The following is a 15,645-nucleotide window of genomic DNA, read 5'->3' as shown; positions in this document are numbered from 1 at the left end:
GGATTCCGTTCATGAGTTTCGTTAAACCCTTCCTTAAGGTGAACCCATAAACGGAAAGCCAAATGGAAATCATCGCTTTCGTTTGCATTACCATTGATTTTAATGGTAATGCTTCCATTACAAATGGTGTCCGTTTGGCTCCGTTCCTTAAGGTTTCTCTTTTTTTGGCGGTAACAATAGCGCAATCGACTAGGCTATTCCGCCAAAAAAACTGAAACCTTATGGAACGGAGACAAACGGCAAACAATTGGGTAAATATACTCTAAGGCTGTATTCACATGCAAAATCTGGGCATATAAAGCATTTCAGTCACGATGCGTAAAAACAGTAATTAGTATTGTCATGCCCATTGCCGCCGGCTGCCAGGTTTGCTTACCTCCTGACAGCTACAGCCATGGATCAGTGAGCGCTGGATCCCATCTCCTCAGGAGACGCCAGCGCTCACTTCTGCTTCGCTCCTCTGTGTCCCGTAGGGTGAGCGCGCACGCTTTTGCCCGCTCTTAAAGGTGTCCAAGTGCCGTATTGAGTTGGAGTCGTGCTGCGTTGTGTTCCACGCCTGTCCTGCTACACCACGCCTGGTGCCTGCCTGCTGCCTAGTCCCATCCGAGCCTGTCTTGCTACTGTCTGAAGCTACTACAGGTACACCTATACGAACTATAGACTTTCAACTGTGTCCTGTTGGCCAGCTGCCATACCATTAAGGCTGTATGGCCCAGGGGGTTCACGCACCCTATGTGACAGTACGCTCAGGCCATGGACCACGCTGGTCAATCCAAGACCGTGATGGTGTCAATAGTGATTCGGGCGGAGATGCTAGACCTCCGTTCCCGACAGGACCAACTCCTCCAGGCATTAAACATCATTGCACATCGGCTGGATGTGCGAACTGCCGTTCCTGCTACTACACCTCCTGGCAGTACAGACCCTCCGACTACACCTCCTGGCAGTGCTGATCCCCGATTTTTTTCTTTGCCGCTACCTCACTGCTATGATGGAGATCCGTGACCTCCAGGGGTTCCAACGGACATTTCGCACGGTGTTTGAGGAGCCTGGACGAGTCTCGTCGGCAGCCGTCTCCTTGCTGATCATACGCCAGGGAGACCCTTCCACGGGTGACTACGCCATCCACTTCCGCACCCTGGCGGGAGAATTGTTGTGTAACAATGAGGCCTTGGTGACTACATTCTGGCAGGGACTGTCTCCTGAAATTAAGGACGAGCTTGCCGCCCGAGATCTGTCGTCTACCCTGGATGACCTCATCCTTCTTGCCGCCCGAATTGACATAAGGATCCGAGAACGGCTCGTCGGGAGTGACGACTCCCTAGCCCGGTTTATACTTTGCAGCAACCCCTGTTGTCCTCTTCAGCTGTTCCGTCAAAGGAGTCTTTTGGGATGGACCGTTTCAAGCTGTCTACCCTGGAGAGACAACACAGACTCACTTCGGGACTCTGTCTGTGTTGCTGCCTCGGAGGCCATCTTGAGCGTCTGTGCTCCCAAAAGCCCCTGAGCCTAGGGTTGGTTGGAGAGACCACCTTGGGTGAAGAAGGTCTTTCTTCTAAATTCTCCATTCCTGTGACCATAGTGTCCGGCGAAAAGACGCATCGGGTCTCTGCCTATCTGGACTCAGGATCCGCAGCCAATTTCATTCAGAGAGACCCGGTGGATCTTCTCCAGTTGCCCACAACCCCTCTGGTGAGGGAGTTGATTTGTTGCCTCGATGAATGGACTGCCTCTGCCTAACCTTATTGTCGCTGTGACGAAGCCGCTGAAGCTCCTAGTGGGAGCCCTTCATTCCGAGCTCATCTTGTTTTGTTTTTTCCTGTCTACAGCTGTCAACCCTATGCTGCTGGGCCTGCCCTGGCTCCGACTACATGCCCCAGTTCTGGACTGGAATTCTGGAGAGGTTCTCCAGTGGGGTTCCGAGTGTCTCAACCGCTGCCTGGTACAGATTCGTCCAGCTCAGCCTCCTCTGCCTCAGTCCTTGGCAGGATTGCCTTGTCATTATGAGGCGGAGACGCTGCCCCCACACCGGGTGTATGACTGTCCTATCGAGCTGGTTCCTGGTGCATCCCTTCCCTGGTAGGGTATATCCTCTCTCCTTGCCAGAGACTCTGTCCATGTCCGCCTATGTTAAGGAGAACTAGGAGAGGGGCTTCATACGGAAGTCTTCCCTCCCCGGCAGGAGCCGGGTTCTTCTTCGTCAAGAAAAAGGATGGTTCTCTGCGCTCCTGCATCGATTACTGGGGTCTCAACCAGTTTACGGTAAAAAAATAGATATCCATTGCCACTGATTTCTGAACTGTTTGATCGCATACGAGGAGCCAAAATTTCTTCGAAGCTAGACCTGCGGGTGGCTTATAACCTAATCCGCATTCGCCGGCGTGACGAATGGAAGACGGCATTTAACACCCCTTGACAGACACTATGAATATCTAGTAATGCCCTTCGGCCTATGTAATGTTCCCGCGGTCTTCCAAGAGTTCGTTAATGACATCTTCCGTGACCTCCTCTATGTCTGAGTTGTGGTCTATCTTGATGACATCTTGATTTTTTTTCTCCAGATCCAATGACTCATCAGAGACCTGTCCGTCAAGTTTTAGTGCGGTTAAGGGAGAATCGCGTGTACGCCAAGTTGGAGAAGTGCGTGTTTGAGAAAAATGCTCTACCCTTCTTGGGCTACATCATCTCTGATCAAGGCCTCAAGATGGATCTTGAGAAGGTAAAGGCCGTCCTGGAATGGCCAAGCCCTCAAGGCTTGAGGTCCATACAGCGCTTTCTGGGATTCGCTAATTTCTACGGACAGTTCATTCCAAACTTCTCACTGATATCTCCTATCTCTAACCTCACCAAGAAAGGCATGAACGCCAAGGTGTGGACTCCAGAAGCGGAATCCGCATTTAATAGCCTGAAGAGGGCCTTCATGTCCGCCTCTATCCTCCATCATCCAGATGTATCTCGACAGTTTTCGTTGGAGGTGGACGCCTCCTATGTTTGTGCTCGTGCACTCCTGTACCAGAGAGGTTCCAAGGGCAAGTCAATGGTATGTGGCTATTACTCTAAACTCTTCCGCAGAACGCAACTACTCGATTGGGGATCGGGAGTTACTGGCCATCAAATTGGCTCTGGAGGAGTGGAGACATCTACTAGAGGGCGCAGTTCATCCCATCTTGATATTCACTGACCACAAGAACCTCCCCTATCTCCAGACGGCCCAACGACTGAATCCCTGTCAGGCCAGGTGCTTGCTGTTCTTTGCCCAGTTCCAGTTTGAGCTCCACTGCCGTCCTGCCGACAAGAATGTGAGGGCAGATGCCTTGTCCCCACAAAGTATTATTGACCTGTCTTACATTGTCTCGGTTAACCCTCTGTAGGTTAGAGACTTCCCTCCGGGGAGGACTTTTGTGTGCCTGGCAGACAGAGGGAGAATCCTCCGCTGGGGACACAGCTCCAGACTGGCAGGTCACGCGGGTACCCATAAAACCCGAGATCTTATTGCCCGTCATTTTTGGTGGCCCACGCTGCCCAAAGACATGGACTTTGTTTCATCCTGCTCGGTGTGCGCAGCTAACAAGGTTGCACACTCCAAACCTGCTGGCCTACTCCTGCTGCTGGCTGTGCCCGATGCTCCCTGGCAGCATATAGCAATGGACTTTGTTACGGACCTGCCTTCCTCTGCGGGATGCAGTGTGGTCTGGGTGGTGGTGGACCGATTTTCGAAGATGGCTCCCTTCGTTCCGCTGACCGTCTACCTTCTGCTTCTCGACTGGCCGTCCTCTTCATCCTCATCCTACCATCCTTAGTCCAACGGTCAAGTCGAGAGGATCAACCAAATCATGGAGAACTACCTACGACAACTCATCTCCAAGCCGCATGATGACTGGGTGCAGCTTCTTCCTTGGGCCGAGTTCTCGTATAATAATCATACTAGCGAGTCCACTAGAAACACACCGTTCTTCTTAGTCTACGGCCAACACCCACAAATTCATCTCCCGATGTCCGTTATGTCCGAAGAGGCCCGCAGCAGATTCTGCTTTTATGGACATAGCATTTGGGTCACGTACGGCGTGATGACGTCACTCACCGCCGTAGCAGAAGGAACCTAAGATTTGATTGACTGGCGCGTTTCGTCCCGGCCGGGACCTGGCGGCTTTGAGAAAGTCCCGGCCGGAACTAACTGCGCCAGCCAATCAACTCTTAGATTCCTTCTGCTACGGCGGTGAGACACAGCATCACGCCGTGCGTGACCCAACGCTATGCTCACTGGAGAACGCCCCCTTACCATGTGGCTAGAACTACGTATGAGGTAAATACATACTGTAATGTCCGTGGCTGCGGGCTGTCAGCTCCAGCCTCCCACTGACAGCCGCAGCCACGAGTCGGCAAGCGCTGGCCCCAGCCTCCTCCTCAGGAGACGCCAGCGCTTGCATCCACTCACCTCCGCCGGAGCCCGCAGGGTGCGCGCGCACGCTCGTCCCCGCTCCTAAAGGGGCAGCGCACGCACCGGACATCATGAACGACCTTTGACCCGTGAGTACCCTGGGCTATAAGAGGGGTCCAGCCCCCTAGTTCGATGCCTGAGCGTTGTTGTGTATTCCTAGTCTGTCTATGCAAATTGGTCCCTTAGTATTTCCTGATCCCAGTGTTTCCTGCTCCTGTTCCTATATCCCGTGCTTGCTATTGCCGTGCTGTGCTGTGCCATGCTTGCCATTGCCGTGCCGTGCTGGATACCACGCTTGACTGCCTACCCACGCCTGTCGTCACCTGCTGCCTAGATTCTGCCAAACTACTGTCCGTGCTGCCACAGGTACCCTCTATACGAACTATAGACCTTGTCCTGCACCCTGTTGGCCAGCTGCCCTACCGCCAAGGCGGTACGGCCCAGTGGGTCCACAGACCCTTCGTGACACATACCTACGGGAGACAACCTCGCCTCGTTCACCGAGGAACTCTGCTATGAGGAGAATACCCTATTCTTCATCTATATGGCTGGAGCCGTACTGAGGTAAATCTGGCCAGTTGACTTTGTGGTTTGCAGCCTTCCTCTCAAGTGAAAATACATTCCAATAACCTAATACCTAATGGAGATTACTCTATGTATATCATTACTTGATTGAACTAGCCCGATTGGCTATAAGACCAGAGGACGGTTTTATATAGGTTTAAATACCCAGGATCAATTTGAAGTTTGGGGCACTTACTTTGAAACTACAGGAAAAATATTTACTCAAACTCCTAAACATCGAAGTCGCTCCTCAAACATATCTATATATTTTTATTTCCTATTGCTCGGTTAAAATGGTTTATAGAGCTATTTAAATGGTGGTTGGCTTTGTACATTGTCTCGAAAACGTTGATATAATATCTTTTGATCTTTCATCATGCCTTTCCATATGTGTATGTAACCTTCCTACTGTATTTGGGTTTATAAAATTTGGCACCACAAGCACTATACATCTCCATACAACTGGCCAGGTTTTTCTAGTGAACTCTATTCAACCATATGGTAATTTTATATTTATTTCCATTATCTCTTTGGTCATGTACCGAGAAGTGGTAATATTAACTTCTCAGACAATATATTAACTAAATAAAATTATTATATTTTCTACTTTATCCTAGTGTGTGCTGGATTTGTCCGGGAATTTGTTATTCTTTTCTTTATTCTATAATCTTTTAACACCTTCGTGGAACCAGACAACAAATCTCAATGGGTAACAGGGTATGAAACTGACAATAGCGTAATTCATTTGTGACGTGCCAAATTTATAAAAATGTCCTCACACAACCCCTCTATAATGTGTGACCTGGTTGACTTTGCATAGGGAGTCCACATGAATGTTTGGTGCACATTTGTTACCGATCAGAACACGCCACCAACCTGAAACCTGTCCTACATGAGGAAAATATATACAAAATGATGACATATACTTTAAAAATATGAAATAGATCATTGTGCCGCTTTCTGATTCGGATTAACACAAAAAATATCTGTGACCACATTATACGTATGTCCCAATGTGGTGTTTTTTTTTTTCACACAGTCACATGCAGTTAGGTCTGGGTGCCTGTTGGCTAGCAAGAATTTGACAGCTACAGTGTCTGTAATGACGGAGCTACAAAAACCTCCCGTTATTGAAAACCAAGTGCTCTTGTGCATGCAGACTGTATTATATTTAAATAGTCAAATGATATACAGTAACCATATACTTAAGCTCTATATCGATGTCTGCCCCAAGCCTCCCTTTTACTACAGAGTTTAGCATATAATAGTTAGTGTTCAGTCAAGTGTCAAAGCAGTAGTGGTGATGTGTCATGACACAACCTGACATCGCGTTCAGAAGATCCGCGCTTCTATACTTTTTTTTTATTTTATTGAACAAACGATTGGAGCACTACACAAGTTAAACATTCTCTGACATCGTCTTGTTTCATTGTGTCAAGATATGATCCGCCTATTGATTTAAAAAATAAATAAAAACGTACGGGAGAGCAGATCTCCCTATTGTGATGTTCAAAGGGCTTTATACAGCTAATCACGGGAACGAAAGTATCATGATATGTATTGATTTTCTTCAAGATGACTTGGTATGTGACACTTTGTGTTTTTTTTTTTTTTTTATGGACAAACTAATTTTTATTATCAATCATGAAACAATCACCTGTCATCAGCATCTCCGTCAAAAGGGATAATACAAAAAGAAAAGGAATAACAGATCCAAGATGCACCATTCCAATTGTCTGCTTGAAAATATGCGGAGCATTTATCCGAAATAAACAGTAATAAGTGCCAAAGCTCCCCAATAGAGAAACACATAAACAAAGGGAATAAATTCCCAAAGCAGGGCAAGGACCAAGACACATAAGGAGAAACACATGTGAAATGAGGTTTAAATAAAGGAAAAAAAATACAGGAGAAGTGATGTTATAATAAAATTAATCTGTGTCCATAATAAAAGATGTAGCTATCCAAGTACCATACTAAGAGGAATCCTTGAATTGGGACCATGGCAGCCGACGTAACAACAGACTTGACAGACTCCACAGCCACCATAGGTAGCATTCTCATGCTATAGCTTAGAGTATCAGCCCACTGAACCCTAGAATATGGAGTTTAGGACTGCCAATGTCGAGGAATAACCAGCCTAACCGCCATTAAAAAATACAGAAAAATGCCTTGCTTAATGAGCTTAGGCCACCCAAGAAATAGGGAAAGGAGGGCCATCTCTGGGGAAGCTATGACACTGGTAGATAATGGCTTATTATAGAGTACAAAAACATCTGTCCAAATAGGTCGGATTCCAGGCAACTCCACAAGATATGCTCCATAGACCCAATAGAGGACTGACATCTCCAACATAATAGAAAGGCAGATGGGAAGAATCTATGGTGTCCTATACCAACCGGACAAGATCTTCTAGCTAGCTAGTTTCCGGTCATTTACATGAAATAGATCTAGAATGGTATCCGACCAAATAGATTTGGGAAGGGGTACACGGCAGGGTTGCCCCGTCTCCCCTTTTTGCTATAGCTGTGGAACCATTGGCAACAAGGTTGAGATCTGATCCTGGGATAGTGGGCTTGCGGTATGGCGTATTGGAGGAGAAGGTGACGTTATACGCCGATGATATTTTGTTATTCTTGGGAGATACGGGACAGTCGTTCTCATGTGCTATCCGTACTATTTCAGAATTTGGGGAATACTCCGGTTTTTCCATTAACTGAGATAAATCAGTGCTTCTTCCTATAGACCCCCTAGTGTCACCCCTACCGATGGGAGCAGAAGTGGTGCAGGTCGCTATGCAATTCCGTTATCTGGGTATACAGATTACTCGTCGGGTTATGGACTTTATCCCCTTGAATTTATTGGCACTACTTGGCAAATTCAAAATGAAGACTGAGGCATGGCAAAGACTGCCCTTAGGGGTAGTGGGGAAGGTTAGTTTAATTAAAATGATACTTATGCCCCAACTACTGTATATCTTGCATAACTCACCGGTGTGGATAGCAAATTTGTTATTCCAAAGACTGGATCAAATATTTCAGGGGTTCATTTGGGGGGAGGGTGCCCAGAATCAAATTGGAAACGTTACAACTTCCAACAGACGAGGGTGGCCTGGCAGTTCCCAATCCTAGAGCATACTTCCTGGCCTCACCGCTACAGCACTTCAAGGGATGGGGGACGAGACAACTGGGAGATTCAAATGGTAAATCACTGATACATTTACTTGGTGAGGGACCTTTTGTTCTCCCTGTTGGAATCTTATAAATTTTGACTTTTACCTAATTCTGTACCCATGTTCTTGCTTGTGCATAAGATATGGTGGAAATGTTGAGGCTTGCAAGGTCTTACTGGTGTCACTATATTGATGCCACTGTAGCATAACGCCCGTTTATTGGAGATTCATCAATTACAGGGGTTTGAGCTCTGGGAATGTAGTGATATTAGACTTGTGACGCACCTTTAACACGATTCGATCCTTAAAACTTTCCAGCAACTACAAGATGAATTTACCCTACAAAATTTGTGTTTTTACCAATATTTGCAGTTAAGACACGCTTTAGGAGCTCCTCCTTGGAGATTCAATCCTCGGTTATCCTAAATATACTAGTGGATGCAAGTTCCATGCGGGGACTTTTTTCCTTTTTATATGGTCAACTATTCGGATGTTTGATTCCCTCCTCATTGGATCGCTTGAGGGAAATAAGGTCACAAGATGTAGGCGACATTACAGTTGAAATGTGCCGTACCATTTTAGCAGCGACAGCAATTTCACTTAATTTAGCTCATCGTTGCTCACAGCTGTTTGTTATCCATCGGGTATATCGTACTCCAGTACTTTTGCAGAAGATGGGTATTCAAACCGATGCGACCTGTCCAAGGTGCTCAAATAGTTGTGCAGACTTGATGCACATGTTATGGAGTTGCTCGGTTATTCAACCATACTGGAAACAGGTGTTTATTCTAACTACATTACGATCTGTCAAGATCCCCCGGACCCCTTTAGTAGGACTGCTGGGTTATGTTGATGAGCTACCCATTCCTGCACCAAGGAAATTGACTGCCCAAAAGATATTGTATCAAACGCTCAAGTTGTTGGATGCTGGCGCACCAAGTTATGGGGAACTTCTTAATTGGATTAATAGAGTTATTCGGATGGAAAAGCGTATATATCTAATGAGGGGGGGGGGGAGAAAAAAATATGTAAGCCAATGGGCGGTGTGGTTGGAAACGCCTAATTTGCCTGCTGCAGATCTTCTTCGAGACTTTTCTCATTTGATGCAGGGGTCTGTTTGAATATAAGCTCACTAGTCTTATTTTGCATGCATACAAGTGTAGACGTAACCACCTCCAATAATTGATTATTCACAGGATTAGTTTGCATGGTGCTCTCGGTTATATTGGGATGTTGAGGGGTAAAAGAGGTGGTAGTAGTATATGCTTTTGTCATTTAGAACTGTATAACTCTGTTACAGTATATTGTAGTGCCATGCCTATATGATGTACTTTTCTGTATGTGCTACTATACCTTCTTTTTGTTTTGTCTCTGGGTTCTTTTTGTGGAAAAATGTAATAAAAACTATTTGATTTAAAAAAAAAAAAGAAAGGTCCAGTATCTTCTTGTAATCCTCACCAGAGATGTTCGGACCCAACTTCCTCTCCCTAGCAGCCTGAAATGAAAGCTGGTCATTTTTGTTAACTTTATCCAAGAATAGTCTCTACAATGGAGATATGGTATGTGACGGAGCCTGCTGTTGAATGTACAGGAAATCAAAATCTGTAATCTCTCTGGGTACTGGCTAGTTTCTCTGAACAAATGCCGTAAGCAGAAAAAGATTTTTTCGCACCATCTGCCAGAACATGTTTAATGTTAGGCCTAAAAATGTATTGGCCTTCAAACCGTCCGGGAACTTAAGATTTCCTAAAAGTGGAGTTAGGCTTCGTTCACATCTGTGTCGGGACTCCGTTCGTGGGTTCCGTCGGAGCTTTCCGTCAGGGGAACCCATGAACGGAAACCATAGGTTTCCGTTTGCATCACGGTTGAATTCAATGGTGACGGATCCTCCTTTTAAAGGGCTCTTCTGAATTTAAGATCTCCGAACACGTCCGGTTCTCTTCACATCTGCGTCGTGGTTTCTGTTGATATCACCGATTGTCCTTCGTTCTGAAATGCCACACTATTCTTAGGCGGGATTCACATGAGCGTGTTCGGTCCGTGATTTACGGACCGTATGCCGACAGTATTTCCCAGGCCGAACACACTGCAGGTAGCCGGGCTCCTAGCATCCTAGTTATCTCTGACGCTAGGAGTCCCTGCCTCCCCGCGGAACTACTGTCCCGTACTGAAAACATGATTACAGCACGGGACCGTTTTCACGCAGCGAGGCAGGGACTCCTAGCATCATGGATAACTATGATGCTAGGATCCCGGCTCCCTGCAGTGTGTTCGGTCCGGGAAATACGGCCAACATGCAGACCGTATATCACGGACCGAACAACACTCTCGTGTGGATCCGTCCTTTACCTGAATGAGTTTGTGACGCAAACTCTAAACTGAGCTTTCAATGCAGATGTGAACAGAGCCTAATTCAGAAAGGTCAGTAGGTCGTGTTATGTATGTATGTGTGTGTGTGGGTGGGTGGGATTAGAGTCCCACCAATGTCCCGAAAGAACATTTTAAAAACACCTCTTTATGAAATTAGTCGACTCTATGGAAACCTATGAGTAAGGCAGAAATATCTGCGACACTCACATTCTTCTGAATAGAACTTGCCACAGAAACAGCCCCAATCAGACGAAGGGAACGGATTTTTAGTCGCGAACATTTCTGCAACAAATCTGCCACGTGTGAATTCACCCTTAGTGGGAAATCCTATTCCGGGATGTACGTTATATGTTCTCTGACTTGGTGAATAAGGAAACCAGCGGAGCTTCATGTTCTACCTGCACAGTGACTGCAGCCAAGACAAACATCTTACCTCCTGTTTCTCCAGGATTCAGCCATTAAACTTTAATCTTTACATTTCAGATTCTCTCCCTTTCTCTCTCTCTGTTTTTTCTTCTACCTATTCTAAAAACCAGCAATAAAAGTCCTGCTGGTATATCCGGAAATAAAATCCCATCCCCATCCCTGCCAGGATCACATCACAACTGCGTAATGAGCTGTTAACCGTATTCTCATTTTATTGTCTGGTAAAACCATCTCACTGAGTTTATTATGTATTCATTGCCTACGCCCCATGATGGGGGTCGTAGTCACTGTCTGTACAGTAGCTCAGTATCTGTAAGTCCATGAACTTGGATGTGATTGTTATTATCGAGATGCGCAAGACCCGCTCTCGGCTGATCCCTCAGTTCAGCTGAACTGACGGATTACGTTGAAAGAGAATGATACAGATTCTATGTGTACAGAACACCTAGAAGCTGTATCTTAGTAACAAAAAACAATAAAACTCCAAATAGAAAAGTTCTTAAAAATTCCAAAAACTTTGATTTAATTTAAAAAATAAATAAAATTACATTCAAAAGTGTACATAGCCTTTAACTTCCTGACAATCACAGGAGCGGTTGGGTCCCAATGTATGGTAAAAGTTTCTAAATAGTGAAAGAAGAGCATAGACTTGATCACATTAAAAATAGATGATAAAGGCTTAACTTCATTCTGTATATAGGGTTTGGATAAAGAGTGGGTCCTGTAGCATCAAGTCTCTAGTGGGTACTCGCACCGCTCTCATGTTGTGCCGCACATGCTTGATCATAGCCTTGAGGGTACTTTGTTGTAATTTATTTGAGTGGGGAAACTTCGCTTAAGAACTTTGAGAAGTATTGATCTATGAAGGACTCTTCACATACAATATCTAGTTTTACAGTGATTACATGTCCTCAGGAGTTATCCATCACTGATAATCTAGCTGCAGCACAACGTCCATGCTGCATTGGATTTCTAAGGGGTAATAAATGGTAAGCTAATGCAATTCAATATTAGAATGCTACCAGCACTTCATCAATATGATAACATTAAAGAGACTCTGTCACCACATTATAAAGTGGCCTATCTCCTATATAAGGAGATTGGCGCTATAATGTAGGTGACCGTAATGCTTTTTATTTAAAAAAACGATCTGTTTTCACCACTTTATTAGCGATTTTAGATTTATTCTAATGAGTTGCTTAATGCCCAAGTGGGGATGTTTTTACTTTAGACCAAGTGGGCGTTGTACAGAGGAGTGTATGACGCTGACCAATCAGCGTCATGCACTCCTCTCCATTCATTTAGTCAGCGCATAGGGATCCTTTTAGATTGCCATGTTCTGTCTTATACTAACACATTAACGATACTGAAGTGTTTAGACAGTGAATAGACATTCCACGGGATGTCTATTCACAATCCCGGCACTTCGTTACTGTTTCTATGGTAGTTACAGCAGAGCAAAGCGTAATCTCGCTGTAACCTGTCATTTACCGCGTAATCTCGCGAGATCACGCTACTTCTGCTGTAACTACCACAGACAGAGTAACGAAGTGCAGGGATTGTGAATAGACATCCCGTGGAATGTCTATTCACTGTCTAAACACTTCAGTATCGTTAATGTGTTAGTATAAGACAGCACATGGCGATCTAAAAGGATCCCTATGCGCTGACTAAATGAATGGAGAGAAGTGCTGTACAACGCCCACTTGGTCTAAAGTAAAAATACGCCCACTTGGGCATTAAGCAACTCATTAGCATAAATCTAAAATCGCTAATAAAGTGGTGAAAATAGATCGTTTTATTAAATAAAAAGCACAGCTGTCACCTACATTATAGCGCCGATCTCCTTATGTAGGAGATAGGGCACTTATAATGTGGTGACAGAGCCTCTTTAAAGGGGTTTTCCAGTCCCTAAAAATTGATGGTCTATCCTCCGGATAGGCCGTCAATAGCGGATTGCTCGGGGTCCGACTGCCGCCGGTCAGCTGTTTTGAAGGGGCCGCAGCGCTCGTACGAGTGCTGCTTCCCCTTCATCCCGGTAGCGTCGATTCACAGTATTACAACCTTCTCCCATTGAAGTGAATGGGAGAAGGCTGTAATACTGCCAAAATATCTGACATATTATGCCCATAGAGATTACCTATATGCAAGATCGACATGTAAAGATACAAGCCCCTACCGTCTGCAACAGTGTCCTGTAGACAGATTTTTGGGAACCAAGTTTTATCCATTAGTGTATTGGCATGGGTCCTTGCATGTTATGTGGTTATAGGCTGGGTTCTCTCGTCATAGTTTAAATGCGTTTTTTGCCACGAATCGCCTCCTAACTACTTAAGTCCCGTCCACATGTAAGCATTGTTGCCGCGCTTAGCCCTATATGGCTTCTCCGCTCCCTGCACATTGTACGGAGCAAACCTCATTACATGGCCGCATCATCCGGGAGTTTAGGTGCATTTATGGGCTGAGTCGGCATTGCACTGCTTATGGGGGACATCATTTATAATAAAGATCAATAAAAGTTAGCGTCATACATTTGCTGACTCTATAGATGATATTTACAGGTGGAGTTTCAGTTTTCACCATGGTACTTCTATTGCTGAGGGTTGATACCACTATCCAGCTTGTCTTAGTAGAGCGGAGGCACATTTGCTTCTGCAATTCTCTAGATAAATAACTGACTGAATTCTCTGCAGCTTTATCAGTATTGTCCGTTGATTCACGGAAGAGAGCAGCAGTGATCCGTAGATTGGGTGTTGTGAAATGTGGAGCTGAACGGATCTCCATTTCCCCTTTTCTTCCTGCCTGGCAGCCAGTCCACAAGACAAACACCAGCGGAGAGCTTTATACTGAACACTGCGACAAAGTGCTGCACACGCTCCTGCCGTACAAATACCATATGGATCTCTCTTTATACCTGGAGCACATGGTTGGGGCACTTTTCAGGTTTGTAAAGTATTCGGGCGTCACATTTATTTGCTAAACTTCTGTATGTGTGGATTTTAATCAGTAGAAAAATTCGGGGGGATTTTAAAGACTGGTAACAAGGGAAAAGTGGAGTACTGCTACCAGTCATGTTTTAAAGGCGATCTGACAAATGACAGATGGAGTCTGGTTGGTTGCTATTGGCTATCCCTCCTTTTCCCCCCTTACACTGGTTTGTATATCTCCTTCGTTGTGTGTATATTATTGTATGTTGCGGTGACATGAAGCTCGGTGTACAAATCTGCATGTGATGCACACGCAGGTGCACGGCTCGTTACAGTATGTGTATCTGAGCTGTGTCTTCTAACTATCCCAGCACCTGTGTGTCCATCACCGGACCATGGACAGAATGTTATACACTGGAAGTAAACCATGAACCTATTGAATAAGCTATATATGACTCCTTTTTCCTTGGTATAAGTGGATACTGTTGTTTTATGGATATTGTCTCCGAGGGTTATACGATGTTGGGAGCTGGCTCCCTTTTTGTGATACTGCCTCTGCTGTAAATATAAAATGTGTGTATTAAAAAGGTGAATCCGTGAGTTTAGTGCAACTTTTATAATAGTTTTTATTAAAAATTATTTTTACTTTTTGAGATATAGCTGCTTTGTTTTCTGTATATAGAGCAGTTGTATCTTGCGCTAAGACCTGAATCGGTCAGGCCCATGGGACTGACGGGTTCAGTGTCAGCAGGTCCTGCGTGTCCACCTGTTATCCATCACATCTAAGTTATGAACTTAGATGTGATGGATGACAGGTGGATCCTGTGTGACCCGCTGACACTGAACCCGTCAGTGCTGCTGATGTGATGGGTACAAGATTCAGTGTAAGATACAGCTGCTCTATATACAGAACACAAAGCAGCTGGATATGAAAAAGTTTTCAAAAATCGCTTTCAAATGTTTACATAGCCTTTAAAGAATTTAAAAAAGAAAATACCTGTGGATCTAAAGACTAGACCAAAGAAAGTTTTAGGTGCTACCTTGTTACATTGATATGACTTTTATTTTATATTGTAGTATAAATGTACAGTAAAACCCCAAATATTCTGGCATCCATGAGAGAAAAGAGATGTTCGGTTTATGAGTTTTCCATTCCACTACTGTTTACTATTTTCACAGTGGTTTGACGCTAGTCCATCAAGTCTCTACAGCATGGGGTGCAGGACTAAAGGACTTTTACTAATCAAAATGAATTTATTTTGATTTTTGCTGTATCTTCATACGTTTCACTTATGTGGGATATATTTACAATATTAGTCAGGAGAGATAGGCCTCCTTTTCATTAATAAGTAATGTTCATTCTGTGTGACACCCAAGTGTTTTGTATTAGAGGGTGACTCCTGAAGTCTATCGGGATTACCCAGAGTAAGGGTATGTTCACACGGCCTATTTTCGGAAGATTTTCAAGTCGTAAACGCCTGAAAAATCAGAAGCAGAACGCCTCCAAACATCTGCCCGTTGATTGCAATGGGAAAAACGGCGTTCTGTTCCGATGGGCCGTTTTTTTTTACGCGGCTGTTATGAAAAACGGCCGCGTAAAAAAACGGACGTGAAAAAGAAGTGCAGGACACTTCTTGGGAAGTTTTTGGAGCCGTTTTTCATTGACTCTATTGAAAACAGCTCCAAAAACGGCCGCAAAATAACGCCGGGAAAATAGCTAGTAGCTTAAAAAACGCCTGAAAATCAGG

At 44.9% G+C, this 15,645-nt stretch overlaps 1 protein-coding gene across 2 annotated transcripts in view; it reads left to right on the top strand.

The window, feature by feature from the left end:
* Positions 1–15,645, top strand: part of FNDC3A (fibronectin type III domain containing 3A) — a 210,462-nt gene that overhangs the window by 30,237 nt on the left and 164,580 nt on the right. Inside the window, exon 1 of one of the 2 annotated variants that reach the window (XM_075851794.1) lies at positions 13,824–13,913. The exons of the other annotated variant lie outside the window; for it this stretch is intronic. The gene's annotated coding sequence lies outside the window, so the exon portion shown is untranslated. Of the gene's footprint in view, positions 1–13,823; positions 13,914–15,645 lie in introns of those variants that run through there. 2 annotated transcript variants of the gene reach the window in all.

Source organism: Rhinoderma darwinii, chromosome 2 (genome assembly GCF_050947455.1).
Source record: "Rhinoderma darwinii isolate aRhiDar2 chromosome 2, aRhiDar2.hap1, whole genome shotgun sequence".
NCBI classification, from domain to species: domain Eukaryota; kingdom Metazoa; phylum Chordata; class Amphibia; order Anura; family Rhinodermatidae; genus Rhinoderma; species Rhinoderma darwinii.
Note: the sequence above shows the minus strand (reverse complement) of the source record. Positions and strands in the feature narration are given on the sequence as shown.